Source organism: Artemia franciscana, unplaced genomic scaffold (assembly GCF_032884065.1).
Source record: "Artemia franciscana unplaced genomic scaffold, ASM3288406v1 PGA_scaffold_32, whole genome shotgun sequence".
Lineage (NCBI taxonomy): Eukaryota > Metazoa > Arthropoda > Branchiopoda > Anostraca > Artemiidae > Artemia > Artemia franciscana.
In genome coordinates this window covers 466,082-484,026 of record NW_027062665.1, presented here as the reverse complement: position 1 = coordinate 484,026, position 17,945 = coordinate 466,082, and the positions used below count along the sequence as shown (strand labels likewise).

General features: G+C 34.9%; 1 long non-coding RNA gene across 3 annotated transcripts in view; it reads left to right on the top strand.

Annotated features, from left to right (window-relative positions):
- Positions 1 to 5,541: 5,541 nt before the first annotated feature.
- The window catches only part of LOC136041645 (uncharacterized), a 28,967-nt gene continuing 16,563 nt past the window's right edge, over positions 5,542 to 17,945 (top strand). For 2 of the 3 annotated variants that reach the window (XR_010621080.1, XR_010621081.1), the window contains exons 1-5: positions 5,542 to 5,657; positions 8,870 to 8,981; positions 11,613 to 11,979; positions 14,423 to 14,574; positions 15,730 to 15,841. This is a non-coding gene — a long non-coding RNA (uncharacterized LOC136041645). The remainder of the gene's footprint in view (positions 5,658 to 8,869; positions 8,982 to 11,612; positions 11,980 to 14,422; positions 14,575 to 15,729; positions 15,842 to 17,945) is intronic. The other variant, XR_010621082.1, reaches the window with a different exon arrangement.

Sequence of the window (17,945 nt, the reverse complement as noted above, 5' to 3'; positions counted from 1 at the left end):
GTTCTAAGCATAATACTGCTACCGGTGAAGCCATTTGGTACCCATTTTGGTGAAAGAGGTCTGTTGGATCTACTCTTTGTTACCAATGGGGCTTTAATTTAGGAGCAAGGTAAAACTTGACCTTCAACTGGTCTAAGACCAAATTAATGTATATAGAGCAAAATAAACCTCCTAACACATTTAAAAGTGTATGGAAAGAATACTGAGAGACTCAAATAGTTCATCTACCATGGTTCAATTCTGTCTGTTCAAATAGAAATCTTGAAGCAGAGAAACTAGCAAGGTTGGGAAGGTGAATATCGTCTTCTCGAAACAATATTTCACCAACCCTAGAGCAGATGCCTCACGAAGGTAAGAATCTGCTCTGTCATGTAAGAATCGTATACAATTCATATAGAATGACTATCAACTACAAAACGGACTTTAGTTGAGAAAATGTAAATAAAATCCCACTCATGAGCTGTAGCTCATTCGTAAGTTAGTACTATATGAGGTCTTAATGAAATTTGGTAGAAGTATTAGGGACATTCCTGCCAAAGTGGCGAGGAACTATATCAAATACAATTTTTTGGCCATCAGTTCAGTCTTTGAACTATATATCGCAAACCCGAGTAACAGCAATACAACCGAAAATATATTTAGAAACCAAGTTTCAACTCTTTCTAATATATCAGAAAGAAAGCTGGAAACTTCAGGAAAGGCAGCTGACAACGACAAAGGAACACTGCCTGCACTTATATCAAGTTGTGCCTGAAACAAAGTGAATAGTTCATATTGAGCTCCATGTCCTTCGGTTGCGTCACCACCCACCACTGCAATGCGCTTTCCCTGATTTTGTCTCTTCTATAATTCTGTTTCTTCTTTAATTCCAGTATTCTTTATTTTAGTGAACACAGGACTTTTTAAGTAAAATGAACGTTAAGGTCATAAAAAAATAGGGAAAGTGGTTACTGCTGTTGAACAAAGAACTGGGTGCTTGTGTAATGGCAGTTCTAAAACTTAGTATCCTCCCCTCAGCAGGCTGTTTGGGTTCCTATTTTTACTGCTATACCCACGCTAATTATGTTTTTATCTCATAGCACTCTTTGGCCGGCTGTTTGTTTGCGACATTAAAGTTAATTTCGGACACCACTTGAGTTAGAAAAAAAAGCTTGATATTATTATTAGAAAGGCCTATTTCCTAGTCTTGAAATATAAAAAAATCCTACAGAACTAATTAGAAGCATGAGGAAATGGAACACTAAATAACCTGATGTAACTGTCTTGTTTCATGGCTCTCAAATAATTTTTGGCACTATATTTAGGCTACTATTGTTTTAGTATCTGAGAGATTTTTTACGGAGTGTCGATGAAATTAATACTTTTATTCTTAAATGAAACCAAAGGTTTGTTGGCGAAAATGTAGGGTCTTGTTAGGGACAAAATAACCCAAACCTTCTGAACAGGCAGTAAAAAATCATTATCATAAGATGGCGCCTTTCAACTGACTGCGTAAGAGCTTGAATAATTGATATTCTAATGGTATCAAAAACAGAAGGATCTTCATTTGTTTTATACTTGCAATATTTTAACATATTAATGGTGCAATTTTGAAGTAACTTCCGCTAGCAATTCCCAAGTAATGGTTAGAAGACAATCGACTGTTCTGCAAGATTAGAGAGGATATAAAGATGAAAAACACAAGCGAAATAAAACAAGCTCTTACTTTGTAGAAAACCAAAGAGTAAGGGTTTGAATCGCGAGAACGTGCTGCTCTCTCTTAATTTTGGAACATGGCAACGATGTCAAAGAGAACAAAACACGTTACTTCCTTTTTAATTTTTTGGGAAGTAAAAGATGCTTAAATTGTATACGCAGACGCTGATGTACTATTCAGTATGCACGTATGTATAATTAAGTATAATTAATTAATTAAGTATATGTATAGTATAATAATTAATTTTTTGTATAAATAAGTATGTATAATTATGTATTTTTGTCATACGCCAATCTTACTATTTCTAGACCATATCTATAACTGGAATAAAGATCTTGATTCTATTTTTCCTAGAAAACTTTATCAATTAGTTTTCAAATTTTATTAGTTGCTTTTCAAAAATCATATTTGGTTGCTATTATTTTAACTTTTCCTTATTGTAACGTAAACTTATGTATTTCTGTATGCAGATTAAGTCCACTCGGGAGATAAAGATCGACTATATTTATACATTTCGGACAGAAAATGTCGAAGTACTGTTGAATCATTCAGTTTAGCAAGGTTTAATTGGTTGAGACATGTCTTATTACGGACAACTGAGGCATAAGGCGAGCCACACTTTTTTCAAGGGGGAAAACAGCACTTAACAGGTTCACTTAAAGGATAGTCCAATACAAATTAATCAACTTGTTTTACTTAAGACCGTCACAGATAGACTGAATGAATAGAACCCACGTTTTTGAAAAAAAGAGAATGTTGATAGTTAAAAAAACAAATAGATGTTAGAATAGTTTTTTTTTAGTCCCAAATTACAAGTACAGACTTTTCAGTTATCCCTATATATCATAATTATCCCCCGACAATTTCATATCGCTTTCAAAAACGAATTCGGTGTGAAGCCCAAATATCTTGATAAAAAGGTCTGATCCCTAGAACAGCTGGAAGTGAATAAGCTACGTTTGAGCTAAAGAGAAAGCCAGAGGAAGCTGATAAATATGTGCCATCTATAAATATTTCTAAAATAATTATAAATACATAAAATTTATATATTAATTTTTTTATCTAATGTTTAACTTGGTTGAGAAATCTGACAATTTTTTTAATATAAAAAATTATATAAAATTTCAGAGATTCACCATTCTTTTTTTACGTTAAAATTGATTGAAGAAACAGGGCGGCCATTTTAATTCCGTGTATGTTAAGGGGTGTGTTCCAGGGACTTACTGTAGTAACCAAATGGTTACTATTTCCGTTCCTAGCGGGAAAATGGTTACTGCCCAACCCGCTGGGAACGAGAATAGTTACTGCCGGCAGTAACCGCAGTAAGTGATTTTCTTACCGTGCTCAAAAGAATGGTTAGCGCAGTAAGTACATAATTCACCTTCTTCAACAAAAAATAAATATGGACAAGAATGAAGTAATGGAATATCAAGTTATTTGCTTGGAAGAAGGTGGGACAGTGATTTTGCAAAAGAAAGAGGGATCTGAGCCAGGTTAGTAAATCACCATATTTTGGGATCAACATTAAAGGACACCCTGAGTAGTAGGCTATCTATTAGCAAGTAGGTTAAATCAATGAAAAACTTATTATTTAATTTGAAGATTTCCATGTTTTCTGGAATATCCAGGCATATTCATTACCTTAAATTGCCATTTGGAATCATTTTAAGTATTGACTTCTTCCAGGTAACATTGAGGCTCCATTAAACTGCCACATGGTAGAATTTTAAGCATTAACTCCTTTTAGGCTCTGTAAACAGGCCTAGGTGAAGTATTACAGATAAGTTGGGGATTTATGGGCTGCCAAATCATTATTCTGAGACTCTTTAATCCTATTGAAGAAGTAGGCTAGGGTAGACTATTCAGAGTCTATCCCAAAGGATGGTAATTTTATCCAGTAAAATTCTAGTTGATTGACTTCTTGCTATCACTGAAAGGGGTTAGGTTAGGAAAATGAAACTTTCAGGGATGGGTCTACAGGCTAAAGTATGTCCTGGGAAGGTATTTCAAAGTACACATCTCTACTCATTCTTGCTCTAGAGGGCCCTGATCTTTGATGACCTTCAAAAATATATATAGCTGAAGTTACATGTTTCCCATTGATTCTGCCAATCTATCCCTCAACCTTTAACTCCCTGTTAATTGAAGCAACTGTAACAAAGTAAGAATGGGGAAAAAGGTAACAGGTGACAGAATACATTGGAACTACATAATTTTAGCTATATATTTGCACATTAGGCATGTTGGAGGTAAATTATAGTATAAAGATGTATGCTTTTCCCTTTGGTATGTAGGCTAAGTAGAAGGTCACTTGTACCTGATGCTGTCCCTGTTGTTTTAGTTGGATGGGGAACCTCCAAAGAAAGTTTTCTTTGAAAAGGAAAGGTGAGAATGCCCAAAAGTGAGATTGAATTTGTCAAAGCTTGGAGGCTTGCCCCTTCAGTCTGTTTAAAGGAGAATGGATTCATAATTGAAGCTTTGTTCATTTCAATCTTAAGGGTGACCTATATTTGTGACAATTCATTAAATGGTTGTAAAGGGGTACTTTTGTTTATTCATTTGTCTTCTTTGTTTTCTAACAGTTTTTTTTAATCTTTAAATTGATATCCATTTCTTATAAATTTTTATTGATACCAGAGGTTCATTTGCAAGTTTTCGCCTACTTTGTAATCCCTGGTCTCACAATTACATTTAAATTTACTGAAGCTAGGAAACATAGAGCTACTATCTATTTAAAGAAAATCAATGGATATAAGTAGGTTTTATTGTATTTAAGCCCTAGGACCATGGCAATTAAAGACAAATTAAAGAAGATTAACTTTAAAATACTGGACATTAAATAAGCATGATAGTCACAAAGAAAAACAAATAACAAAATTATACTTCTGTGTTCAGTTGCCAACCTGAGCAACAGTCATAAATTTTTTTAATCTTGCAGAACATTCACCCCAATTACATTCACAAGCTATCTCTCATGACCCACACTCTTGTCCATACATCCATATTTCAGGGAAATAGAAAGAAAATCATACTGGTATTCTTCATTTTTACTTATATTTAATGGGTTTGAAAGAAAGTTTCTATGGCTAAGTCAGTAGGCCTGTAAAGGACCTGGTGGTCCTTTAGCCAGGTAGTGCAATAGGAAGCTAGGGACCAGCCAGCCTATGCTCTTGCATGCCCTTCCTTCTTACGGTCCCTAGATTTCCATCTGTACTCATTCAAAGTTAGGCCAATTCTAGCTGAGGTTAGTCATATCACCAACCCCTATCCAAAACAAAATAAACTGACAATGCCAGGAATTAAACCTGTACCCCTTGGACAAAGCATTCCAGCCCAGAGCGCCTATTACTTAGCAAGGAACACAAATTTGACCAGAGAACAATAATTATTTAAAAAAAAACTTGCTATAGTTGTCCCACTACTATCCTGTAAATGCTATAGGTCCATTTTATTTAGACAAATCAATTTAAGACAGGTATCAACAAAACTCCATCAGGGATTGTATATGCTTAAGATACAATCAAGCTATTTAAATGCTTAGTTTTGTGATATTCTAGTCTTGAAATAATAAAAAAAGAGAAAAAGTATACGAGCTATTTATTTTTCACCAGCTCATTTGAGCAAAATCATTTGTGACAGCCAAATGCCCATGGTTGGCTTAGAACCTCTCTAAATGCTCTGAAACAGAAGGAATAAAAAAAATTATACTAATCAGGATTAAACTGTCCCTTAAATTTAAACACGTGCATTTAATTCGAAAATGACGCTACTGCTAGTCAGCTTACTATGCCGTTCCCACTGGCTCTACTGCAGTTAGAAATGGGCAGTTACTGAGCAGTAACTGCAGTTACTGAAAAACCGTCAGCTGGAACACACCCAAGATGATTGACAATTTGACATAGCCTAGTCCAAGTTTTAAGGCAGTAGGGCTAATTTTTAGGCTTGGTGCTCTAGATTAAGGGTAAGACTTGAAATTCTTACAGATTATGGTAAAATTCTAGTTAATTGACTTTTTGCTATACCAGAAAGGGTTTAGGTTAGAAAAATGAAACTTTCAGGAATAAATCTACAGACTAAAGTATGACCCAGGAAGGTATTTTGAAGCAACTACTTCCACTCCTTCTCCCTTTAGAGGGCCCTGACCTTTGATGACCTTTAAAAATATGTGTTATAAAAATGAAACCTTGCAAAATAGATCTTCTGCTTAATTGAAGTACAACAAAATTGTTTTCAGCTTCATAACTTTGCTCAATTCCATTTTATAAGGTTTTAAAGATATGCATATGCATACACATTTCCTAAATTTTAAAAAAAACATTGATATGGCTCAAAATTCTACTCAAATAACAGGAATTGCATTTTCACAACAAAAGGCAGAGAAAAAGCAACTAGTAACTGAAAATTAAGGTTAAATGTTGTTTTGTCAAAATTTCAATAGGTATAGACCTGTCATGTAGGCAAATTTCAGGGCCCTCTAGAGGGAGAAGGAGTAGAGGTGGGTACTTTAAAATACCTTCCCGGGACATACTCTAGCCTGTAGACCCATCCATGTAAGTTTCATTTTCCTAACCTAAACCCTGTCTGAGATAGCAAGAAGTCAATTAACAAGAATTTTACCCAGATTATTGCTTTGTTAGGTTATATTTAACATTTCTTTGTTGGCTATTCTTAAAGAAATAAAGTAAACATTAAACCTATGCTTTGATGAAAAGCAAAAAAATAATAGAATGTTATTTTTTCTATAATAAAAATCTGTGGCATCAATGAACTATGTAAAAGGAAACACTAGGCTATAAAATTTTGAAAAAATCAAGATATTCTTTTGATTAACATGCAATCCCCCATAAGTTTAAACTTTTAGCCTATATTGCGTTGGCTAAATCCTTTCCCATGTGAGATTTTATTTTAAAAATGCGTTTCCTGATCTACATTCTTTATATGTAAATAATTAATATACTATAGGCTCCTTATTTCAGTTGCTGTCCCTCTATTTTCAGTCTTGCTTTTCTGGTTCTTGTTTTGTCACAGTTGATTCAATTTGCAGATTAAATCAACAGAGATGCATGGGAAATATATAAAATGGACCATATATTTGAGCATTTAGGGGCTAGGGATAATGTAGGCTAGTAGAGCTGTATTCATAATTTCTTAGGTAGCTTGCTGTTAGGATATTCTGCAAGTTGTAAAGTAGGCCACAGAATAGTTTTGGCAAAATTCTAGTTTAGTGACTAGGCTATCTTAGAAACAGGTTAGGTTAGGAAAATGAAACTGTTAGGGATGGGTCTACAGGCTAAAGTATATCTTGGTAAGGTATTTTAACACTCTGTCCCTCAAGAGGGCCCTGAAATTTGCCTATATGACAGGTCTAGCCTATACCTATTGGAATTTTGACAAAGCAACATATCACCTTAATTTTCAGTTACAAGTTGCTTTTTCTTTGGCTTTAGTTCTCAAAATGCAATTCCTGTTATTTGAGTTGAATTCTGAGCCATATCAGTGTTTTTTTTTTTAAAGCTTAGGGAATGTTTGATCAATGTTCCATTGCCTGAACAAATGAAGAAATATATTTTGGAAAAAAATTTAAGTTATGGTGAGAGTCCTATATTGAGAAAACTAAAACCAAGTCATCAAAACCATTGTTACCAAAGAAGTGAATATGATCTGCGGCTTAGCATTAATCTATGATTTCAAATACGTTTGTAAACAGGGAATTTTACCAGGAACAAAATGATCCTGAACAAAAAAAAATTCAAAGAACAAATAAGATTCAATGAATGATTTTGTAGTAAAAGTTAATCATAAAAGAACAAAAAGAATTGATAGAACAACTCTGTAAATTAGAGGTCAGGTTGGATTGAGTCTAATGACCATCAAAAGGAAGACTCTTGCAGTCTAAGTTGGAAGAGTAGCTCCCCATCCTAGATGAAATTCCAGGATTAATCTGTAAGTGAATACTAAGTATGCTATGCTTGGGGAAAAAACTACTTAATCATTTAAAAACTGTAGTTGGTCTGATCTTGATGAAAGCACTAAAGATACTGAGACTGATATGCTAAAGCTCCTTCACGAAATGTGATACCGAGAGAAAAATCCGTTAATTATTATATACTTTGAGCCCATCAGCAGTCTAAATATTAAGAGAATAAGGAATTTTAATCTTAGCGGAGTCAGTAAAAGATGTTTTCTTCTTGACGAGAGGTTTAGTAATCCTAGGAGCAGTAAAAGATAAGTTATTATAATTGACTGTACAATTAAAGAATAATATTGGCCCTATAAACCGAATACAGAGAAACCTTCCAGTCATTACAAGAATCTTTAATTTTGAAAGTTAATATTTTCATTAAACTAACTTCTGATATTCTAAGGTTTGATGTTGTCATCTATACTCATGCCCTTACTCAATCAACCTCTAGCATTCACCTTGTCCCTCTTTGCTCAAACACTCTTAGTTTGTACATCACTTGAGTATGTATGCCAAATGGATTTCTATAATTCTTTTTAGATTTTTAAGCAGGAATCCTAGTGATCTTCATTTATGTTTCCTTACTAAGAGCTAATGAGAAGTTTCCTATTGAATTAACCGCTCTCTGGGCCCTTCCTCCAATAATAATGTAGTTATCAATTTTAACTTGGGCTGAGGTATCTGTAGGTCCTTAACGACTACATAGTGATCAGTTTAAATGTTAGTGGTCTTACTCTCATAGAATTACATTATATTAATTTGTGGTAGTATCTCTATTTCTGGCCCTTTTACTGGTTATTAATTTTTTAAACAGAAATAAGAAGCCCTTCTGATCAATAGTTTAGTAACCTGGCGACTTTTAAGAATTACAATGCTATTTTTGCACAAGACACAATCTACCATCAAAATTATCAACTCTGTTGTGGTAGATCTACCTCTACCAGCAAATATTTCTATTTGATGAAACTTTGGATCCCTCCTTGGTCTTTGTCTGGTGATTCAGATCGTCACGGTTTTTTTTGTGATTTATTAAATGGCAAGAGTTGGTTTAGCATTTTCGAGAGTTGCTTATATTTGTCGAAACATTACTTATCGCTGGCCTCTTCAATGTCCATGCCGATGGGGTGTCTTTTATTTTATTTTTATTCACTTTCACAGTCGTCGAGGAAGATATTAGGAAATTTGGTGTAAACTTCTTTTATATTTTTCAGTTTGCCAAATATTCAAAAATGTTTGATTGTCAAAATTTTATGAGGGAAATAAAAGTTATTGATGCTCAGGAATATATTTCAAGAAGCAGTTTGTTGGAAATGGTTGCTAAAGGTAAGAAGATAATTGGAGTTGAAAGTCCCGGTTTTGCCACTTTAGGCACTTCCAGGTAAGCTAGGACCATGAAATTTGGCAAGCGTATCAGGGACCGGACCTGATTAAATTGGAAATAGTCGTTTTCCCGATTTGACCATCTGGGGGGGGGGCGGTTAATTAGGAAAAAAATCAGAGAATATTACATTTTATAGCAGTAAGGTTATCCCTGCGACAAGTGGTAAAAAAATTTTCACCCTAAAACCTTTACACCCCAAGAAGATTTACAAGACTATTAACAATTTCTTCTAGTGAACTTCGATATTTATCAGACTTAATACATTGATCAGCCCTATATATTTAGACATTTATTTAACAGTGACTTACAAAAATTATTAGAAATTTTACCCCCACCGTTACCCCCATCATCACAGTAATTTACGATTTGCCAGGTGTGTTTTCAGGAATATTAATATAATAATAATGTAGCATTTCCTTATGGCTTGCCGTACTAATCATACGAGGTGTGTGTCTACTGGATATAGATGGAAAACTTTAATAAAGTTATTGACAGGCTGGGTATAAATATCATTACTTTTATATTTTTTATGGCACTTGGTATTAACCAAGTGACATATAGCAATCGCCAATTCAGTCGGTTTGTCTGTCTGTCTGTTTGTCGGTCTGTCTGTGGGTCCCGGTTTTGCTACTTTAGGCACTTACAGGTAAGCTAGGACGATGAAATTTGGCAAGCGTATCAGCGACCGGACCAGATTAAATTAGAAATAGTTGTTTTCCCGATTTGACCATCTGGGGGGGGGGGCGGTTAATTTGCAAAAAATAGAAAAAATGAAGTATTTTTAACTTATGAGCGGGTGATTTGATCTTAATGAAATTTGATGTTTAGAATGATATTGTGTCTCAGAGCTTTTATTTTAAATCCCGACAGGATCTGATGACATTGGGGGGAGTTGGAGGGGGAAAACCTAAAATCTTGGAAAACACTTAGAGTGGAGGGATCGGGATGAAACTTGATGGGAAAAATAAGCACAAGTCCCAGATACATGATTGACATAATTGGAATTGATTCGTTCTCTTTGGGGTAGTTGGGGGGGGGAGTAATTCTTAAAAATTAGAAAAATGAGGTATTTTCAACTTACGAACTGGTGATCGGATCTCAATGAAATTTGATGTTTAGAAGGATATCGTGTCTCAGAGCTCTTATTTTAAATCCTGACCGGATCTGGTGATGGGGGCGGGGAGTTGGGAGGGGGAAACCTAAAACTTGGAAAACGCTTAGAGTGGAGGGATCGGGATGAAACATGGTGGGAAAAATAAACACAAGTCCTAGATAGATGATTGACATAAACGGAACGGATCCGCTCTCTTTGGGGTAGTTGGGGGGGGGGGGGTATTTCTGAAAAATTCAAAAAATGAGGTATTTTTAACTAACGAATGGGTGATCGGATCTCAATGAAATTTGATATTTAGAAGGTTATCGTGGCTCAGAGCTCTTATTTTATACCCGACCAGATCTGGTGACATTGGGGGGGGAGTTGGGAGGGGGAAACCAAAAACTTGGAAAACACTTAGAGTGGAGGGATCGGGATGAAACTTGATGGGAAAAAAACACGAGTCCTAGATACTTGATTGAAATAACCAGAACGGATCTACTCTCTTTGGGGTAGTTGGGGGGGGGGGGTTAATTCTGAAAAATTAGAAAAAAGGAGGTATTTTTAACTTACGAACAAGTGATTGGATCTCCATGAAATTTGATTTTAGAAGGATATTGTGTCTCCAAGCTCGTATTTTAAATCCTAACCGGATCTGGTGACATTGGGGAAAGTTTGGGGTGGGGAAACCTAAAATGATGGAAAATGCTTAGATTGGAGGGATTGGGATGAAAGTTGGTTGGAAAAATAAGCAGAAGTCTTGGCTGCTTGATTCACATAATTGGAACGGATCCGCTCAATTGCGGGGAGGGGAGGGGGGTAATTCTGAAAAATAAGAAAAAATGACGTATTTTTAACTTACAAAGGAGTGATCGGATCTTCATGAAACTTCATATTTAGAAGGATCTCGTAACTCAGATCTCTTATTTTAAATCTCAACCGGATCCAGCGTATTTGGAGGGGGGCAGATGAGGGGAACCAGGAATCTTAGAAATACTTAAGAGGTGAGATCAGGATGAAACTGGATGGGAAGAATCAAAACCTGTCTAAGATACGTGACTGACATAACTGGACCGGATCTGCTCTCTTTGGTGGAGTTGGGGGGGGTAATTTAGAAAATTGAGGCATTTGTAACTTACGAAAGGGTAACCAGATCTTAATCAAATTTGATATTTAGAAGGATCTTGCGCTTTAAAGCTCTAATTTTAAATACTGATCAGATCCTGTGACATTCGGGGGAGTTGGAGGGGGAAACTGAAATTCTTGGAAAACGTGAAAATTGGGGTATTTTTATTTTACGAACAGGTGATCGGATCGTAATGAAATTTGATATTTAGAAGGAATTCATGTCTCAGAGCTCTTATTTCAAATCCCGACAAATAACTCTGAATATGAACCCTACCGACAGATCTTTCAAGTAATCTTGGAAAATAAGCGAATTTGACTTTCCTGTAAATTGATTCTGAGGTCTATCTTTCAGGAAAGAAGCTGAAGTAAAACATCTTTACCCCAGATGGGTATCATGGTTTTTTCTTATTTTATTGTTCATATTAACGCTATTAAATACAATATTAAATGGATGGATCATCTCTACCGACGACATGAAATCATACATGAAATGTGCCATTGCAATACAAAATAATGATGCACATGAAGAACGAAAAATCAAGGACATATTAAAAGTCAAATTCAACAAAGGATCCAGAATTTTCGTTTATGCTCTGAATTTGTTTGTAAAAGTATGTCAGATATTGATGTTTGTCTATGATGATGAGTTTAATGGAAACCCATTGGCGGTATATTTATCCTTGGGATTAGCATTTGGCATAGAAATCCAAATTCCAGAGGTATGTAAGCTTTATTTGCTCGTTGTATTTCAAATATGGGAATATTTGGTATATTTGCATTAAAAAGGATTAAATAATTTGTATAGATATAACAGAAAAGGACAAAGTATTAATAAAATCATATTTCTTGTTCTAACAGAACAAGAAAAGAAAGCTGCATGTTAACGCAAGTACTAACTTAAGGTCAGTTTCGACTAGGTGGGACAGGATTCAAAACAACAGTGATGAGACTCATCCACCTTCTTCTTTCTTTGCATAGCCTATAATTGAATATATAAAAGTGATGTTTGTTTTTTCATTATGTTATCAATCATACTTCTACTGAAGATTCTCGTATGCACCCACAATCTTTGAAATTGGTTGTATACATGCACCCATTTTTCCAAAGTAGACAGAACTAATAAGATTTTTTAGTGTTTCCTTTATTCTAAACTGACTCTCACACTGCTGATAACCTAGGGGGCCTAGGTGCCCTCCAATTTTTTTGGTTACTTAAAAAGGGCACTAGAACTTTTCATTTCCGTTAGAATGAGCCCTCTCGCAACATTCTAGGACAACTGGGTCGATACGATCACCCCTGGAGAAAAACAACAAAAAACAAACAAATAAACAAGCATCACATTTTTGTAGATAGGAGCTTGAAACTTCTACAGTAGGTTTCTCTGATACGTTGAATCTGATGATGTGATTTTCGTTAAGATTGTATGACTTTTAGGGGTTGTTTACCCCTATTTTCTAAAATAACGCAAATTTTCTCAGGCTCTTAACTTTTTATGGGTAAGACTAAACTTGATGAAACTTATATATTTAAAATCAGCATTAAAATGCCATTCTTTTGATGGAGCTATTGGTATCAAAATTCAATTTTTTTGAGTTTTGATTACTATTGAGCCGGGTCGCTGCTTACTACAGTTCGTTACCACGAACTGTGATAATCTTCCCGTTTAAGTATTCTCCGAAAGTTTTAACTTAATACCCAAATGAATTCTTGACATACGGTCCTTTTACAAAGTAAATACACATAGTATTTTTATTTGGTTGAAATTGCTCCTAAATTTTTTAAAATGAAGTAGTGTAGTAATTGTAACAGTAGTAGTGTCAGTAGCTGTAGTTGTATTGGTTGCACGCAAATTTTGTCTTTTTATCATCTCCCTTATCATTTTCTGAAAGTTTTAAATTAATATATTCAGTCATTGCTGAGTTACGTCCTGTCGACAATCTATATATACACATATATTCATTTAAACACTTCCCTGAGCATTCTTTGTAAGGCGTGTCTGAATGCCCTTCATGTTTTTGTAAAGTGAAGTTCAAACAATCATACCTTTATCAGCAACATATATACTATATGTGAATAATGAACGAATTCTCGAAAGTACTACTCTTGTCCTGATGACTATGATGAGATTGACATCCCCAAACAAATAAGCACTGAATAATTCAACAGTGCGAAACAAGAAAGCTCTTTCAAAGTTTTAATAGAATGTTTTTTGGAATTTTGGGCTTTGGGAGGGCTGTTAATCCTCCATTTAGTTTTAACCCTTAGAAAATACAATAGAACTCCCATTCAAAAGATCCCCATTAAAAGTTCGTAAGACCATCCGTTTCATGAAAACCTTGTATGCCCCAGATGTAGTGTATTCTTCTAGTTTTGTTGATCATACTTACCTCAGATCGACACGTGTGTCGACCTGAGAGACACGATGGAGAGACTTAAAGATCTTCAATTATTTCAGGATCCTCAAAGAGGAATAAATTAGAAAAAAAGTGTTTACTCAGTTTTTTAGTCTACAGTCAGTCTCTAGCCTACAGTTTTTAGAAAGAAAAAAGAGCGTGAAGTATTTTAGCCTGAATATTTTTTTTTTACAAATAGACTGTTTCTCGAAGGTCAAAAACCTTGATTATTTTTCCTATATATCTAGATATTTGATACATTAAATTGTCTTTCCACGTAAATAAAATGAAAATATTGAGGCATGTTTAATTGAAGTATTTAATTTTTGGCATATTTGTACTAATTGTTTTGCCTTCATTAAAAATTGTCTAGTTCTTTTATAAAATACTCTCTTTCTCTTTTCAAACTCCAAATATTATTTTTATTTATTTATTTATTAATACCAAATACGGTAAGTTTTCAAGCTTGTCGCACTAAACGTAATAAAAAGAAGTTATGACAATGGTGACAACATAATAGACATATACAAATATATGAAAAATAGCAACTACAACAAACACTGACACATAATACTATAAATGATTTGCTGTGAAAAGGTGTTTCTTCTAGTTTTGTTTTGAATCTGTTTGTATCATCTGTCAGAAATGTTTCAGGTGGACAATGATTATGAGATTAATACGTCCTCTACCCGATTTCTCTTAACAGTAATTATGCCTCTTGAAGAAGAACTAGTTTTTATTATTTAAATTGCTTTTTCGTATTTTTTAGGTTTGAAGAAGCAAGCCCAGGCAAGTTGAAAGTGCACCTTCTGTAAAATTGCTCATAGCAAGAAATTCAGTTCAATGGCGTTGTTCAAATAGCTGTCGCAGTTTTGATGCATCCAATTTATTTAGGCTGTGTCTTCATTATGATATTTTCAGGTGTAGTTGCCCTTGTTTTTTTTTTACTTTTTCAGGCAGTCCAGTCTCCATTGGTACTTTTTAAGGCTCAATAGGAAAATATTATTTTTATTATTTTAATTCTATATTAATTATAAGTTGTTTATTTATTATATTATATTGCTATATTATATAATGTTTTTTCATTAAATCCCTTTTTTTTAGTCTTTTTGTTGTTCTAGATTTAGATTTATTTTAGGTTTTACAGGTTATTTTAGTTTTTCTCTTTTCTCTTTTAATAGTTTTTTGTATGTTTAGCGCTGAAGACTCCTAGATTTACCATAGCAATATTTAAATTTTGAAAGTTAATATTTTCATTAAACTAACTTATGATATTCTAAGGTTTGATGTTGTCATCTATACTCATGCTCTTACTCAATCAACCTCTAGCATTCACCTTGTCCCTCTTTGCTCAAACACTCTTAGTTTGTACATCACTTGAGTATGTCTGCCAAATGGATTTCTTTAATTCTTTTTAGATTTTTAAGCGGGGATCCTAGTGATCTTCATTTATGTTTCCTTACTAAGAGCTAATGAGAAGTTTCCTATTGAATTAACCGCTCTCTGGGCCCTTCCTCCAATAATAATGTAGTTATCAATTTTAACTAGGGCTGAGGTATCTGTAGGTCCTTAATGACTACATAGTGATCAGTTTAAATGTTAGTGGTCTTACTCTCATAAAATTACATTATATTAATTTGTGGTAGTATCTCTATTTCTGGCCCTTTTACTGGTTATTAATAGGAAGCCCTTCTGATCAATAGTTTAGTAACCTGGCGACTTTTAAGAATTAAAACGCTATTTTTACACAAGACACAATCTACCATCAAAATTATCAACTCTGTTGTGGTAGATCTACCTCTACCAGCAAATATTTCTATTTGATGAAACTTTGGATCCCTCTTTGGTCTTTGTCTGGTGATTCAGATCGTCACTGTTTTTTTTTTGTGATTTATTACATGGCAAGAGTTGGTTTAGCATTTTCGAGAGTTGCATATATTTGTCGAAACATTACTTATCGCTGGCCTCTTCAATGACCCTGCCGATGGGGCGTCTTTTATTTTATTTTTATTCACTTTCACAGTCGTCGAGGAAGATATTAGGAAATTTGGTGTAAACTTCTTTTATATTTTTCAGTTTGCCAAATATTCAAAAATGTTTGATTGTCAAAATTTTATGAGGGAAATAAAAGTTATTGGTGCTCAGGAATAAATTTCAAGAAGCAGTTTGTTGGAAATGGTTGCTAAAGGTAAGAAGATAATTGGAGTTGAAAGTCATTCAAAAAATAATAATATCTATTCTGTCTTACACAGAAATGAATATAAAAAACAACAAATAAAATGGTTATATGAATAAAAGCCCCAACGCAGCTTATCAAAAATTGTCACCATAAACCCTTTACACCCCAAGAAGATTTACAAGACTATTAACTATTTCTTCTAGTGAACTTCGATATTTATCAGACTTAATTCATTGATCAGCCCTATATATTTAGACATTTATTTAACAGTGACTTACAAAAATTATTAGAAATTTTACCCCCACCGTTACCCCCATCATCACAGTAATTTACAATTTGCCAGGTGTGTTTTCAGGAATATTAATATAATAATAATGTAGCATTTCCTTATGGCTTGCCGTACTAATCATACGAGGTATGTGTCTACTGGATATAGATGGAAAACATTAATAAAGTTATTGACAGGCTGGGTATAAATATCATTACTTTTATATTTTTGATGGCACTTGGTATTAACCAAGTGACATATAGCAGTCGCCAATTCTGTCGGTCTGTCTGTTGGTCTGTTGGTCCTGGTTTTGCTACTTTAGGCACTTCCAGGTAAGCTAGGACGATGAAATTTGGCAAGCGTATCAGGGCCTTGACCAGATTAAATTAGAAATAGTCGTTTTTCCGATTTGACCATCTGGGGGGGGGGGAGTGGGGGCCCGGTTAATTCGCAAAAAATAGAGAAAATGAAGTATTTTTTAATTTATCAGCGGGTGATTGGATGTTAATGAAATTTGATGTTTGAAATGATATTGTGTCTCAGAGCTCTTATTTTAAATCCCGAACGGATCTGATGACATTGGGGGGAGTTGGAGGGGGAAAACCTAAAGTCCCGGTTTTGCTACTTTAGGCACTTCCAGGTAAGCTAGGACGATGAAATTTGGCAAGCGTATCAGGGACCGGACCAGATTAAATTAGAAATAGCCGTTTTCCCGATTTGACCATCTGGGGGGGGGAGTAGGGGCTGGTTAATTCGGCAAAAATGGAAAAAATGAAGTATTTTTAACTTATGAGCGGGTGATTGGATGTTAATGAAATTTGATGTTTTGAATGATATTGTGTCTCAGAGCTCTTATTTTAAATCCCGACTGGGTCTGATGACATTGGGGGAAGTTGGAGGGGGGAAACCTAAAATCTTGGAAAACACTTAGAGTAGAGGGATCGGGATGAAACTTGATGGGAAAAATAAGCGCAAGTCCCAGATACATGATTGACATAATCGGAACTGATTTGCTCTCTTTGGAGTAGTTGGGGGGGGGAGTAATTCTTAAAAATTAGAAAAATGAGGTATGTTCAATTTACGAACGGGTGATCGGATCTCAATGAAATTTGATGTTTAGAAGGATATCGTGTCTTAGAGCTCTTATTTTAAATCCCGACCGGATCTGGTGATGGGGGCGGGGAGTTGGGAGGGGAACCTAAAACTTGGAAAACACTTAGAGTGGAGGGATCGGGATGAAACATGGTGGGAAAAATAAACACAAATCCTAGATAGATGATTGACATAAACGGAACGGATCCGCTCTCTTTTGGGTAGTTGGGGGGGGGGGGGTATTTCTGAAAAAATAAAAAAATGAGGTATTTTTAACTTACGAACGGGTGATCGGATCTCAATGAAATTTGATATTTAGAAGGATATCGTGGCTCAGAGCTCTTATTTTAAACCCGACCGGATCTGGTGACATTGGGGGGGAGAGTTGGGAGGGAGAAACCTAAAAATTGGAAAACACTTAGAGTGGAGGGATCGGGATGAAACTTGTTGGAAAAAAAACATGAGTCCTAGATACATGATTGACATAACCACAACGGATCCGCTCTCTTTGGGGTAGTTGGGGGGGGGGGGTTAATTCTGAAATATTAGAAAAAATGAGGTATTTTTAACTTACGAACGGGTGATTGGATCTCCATGAAATTTGATTTTTAGAAGGATATCGTGTCTCAAAGCTCTTATTTTAAATCCTGACCGGATCTGGTGACATTGGGGGAAGTTTGGGGTGGGGAGACCTAAAATGATGGGAAACGCTTAGATTGGAGGGATTGGGATGAAACTTGGTTGAAAAAATAA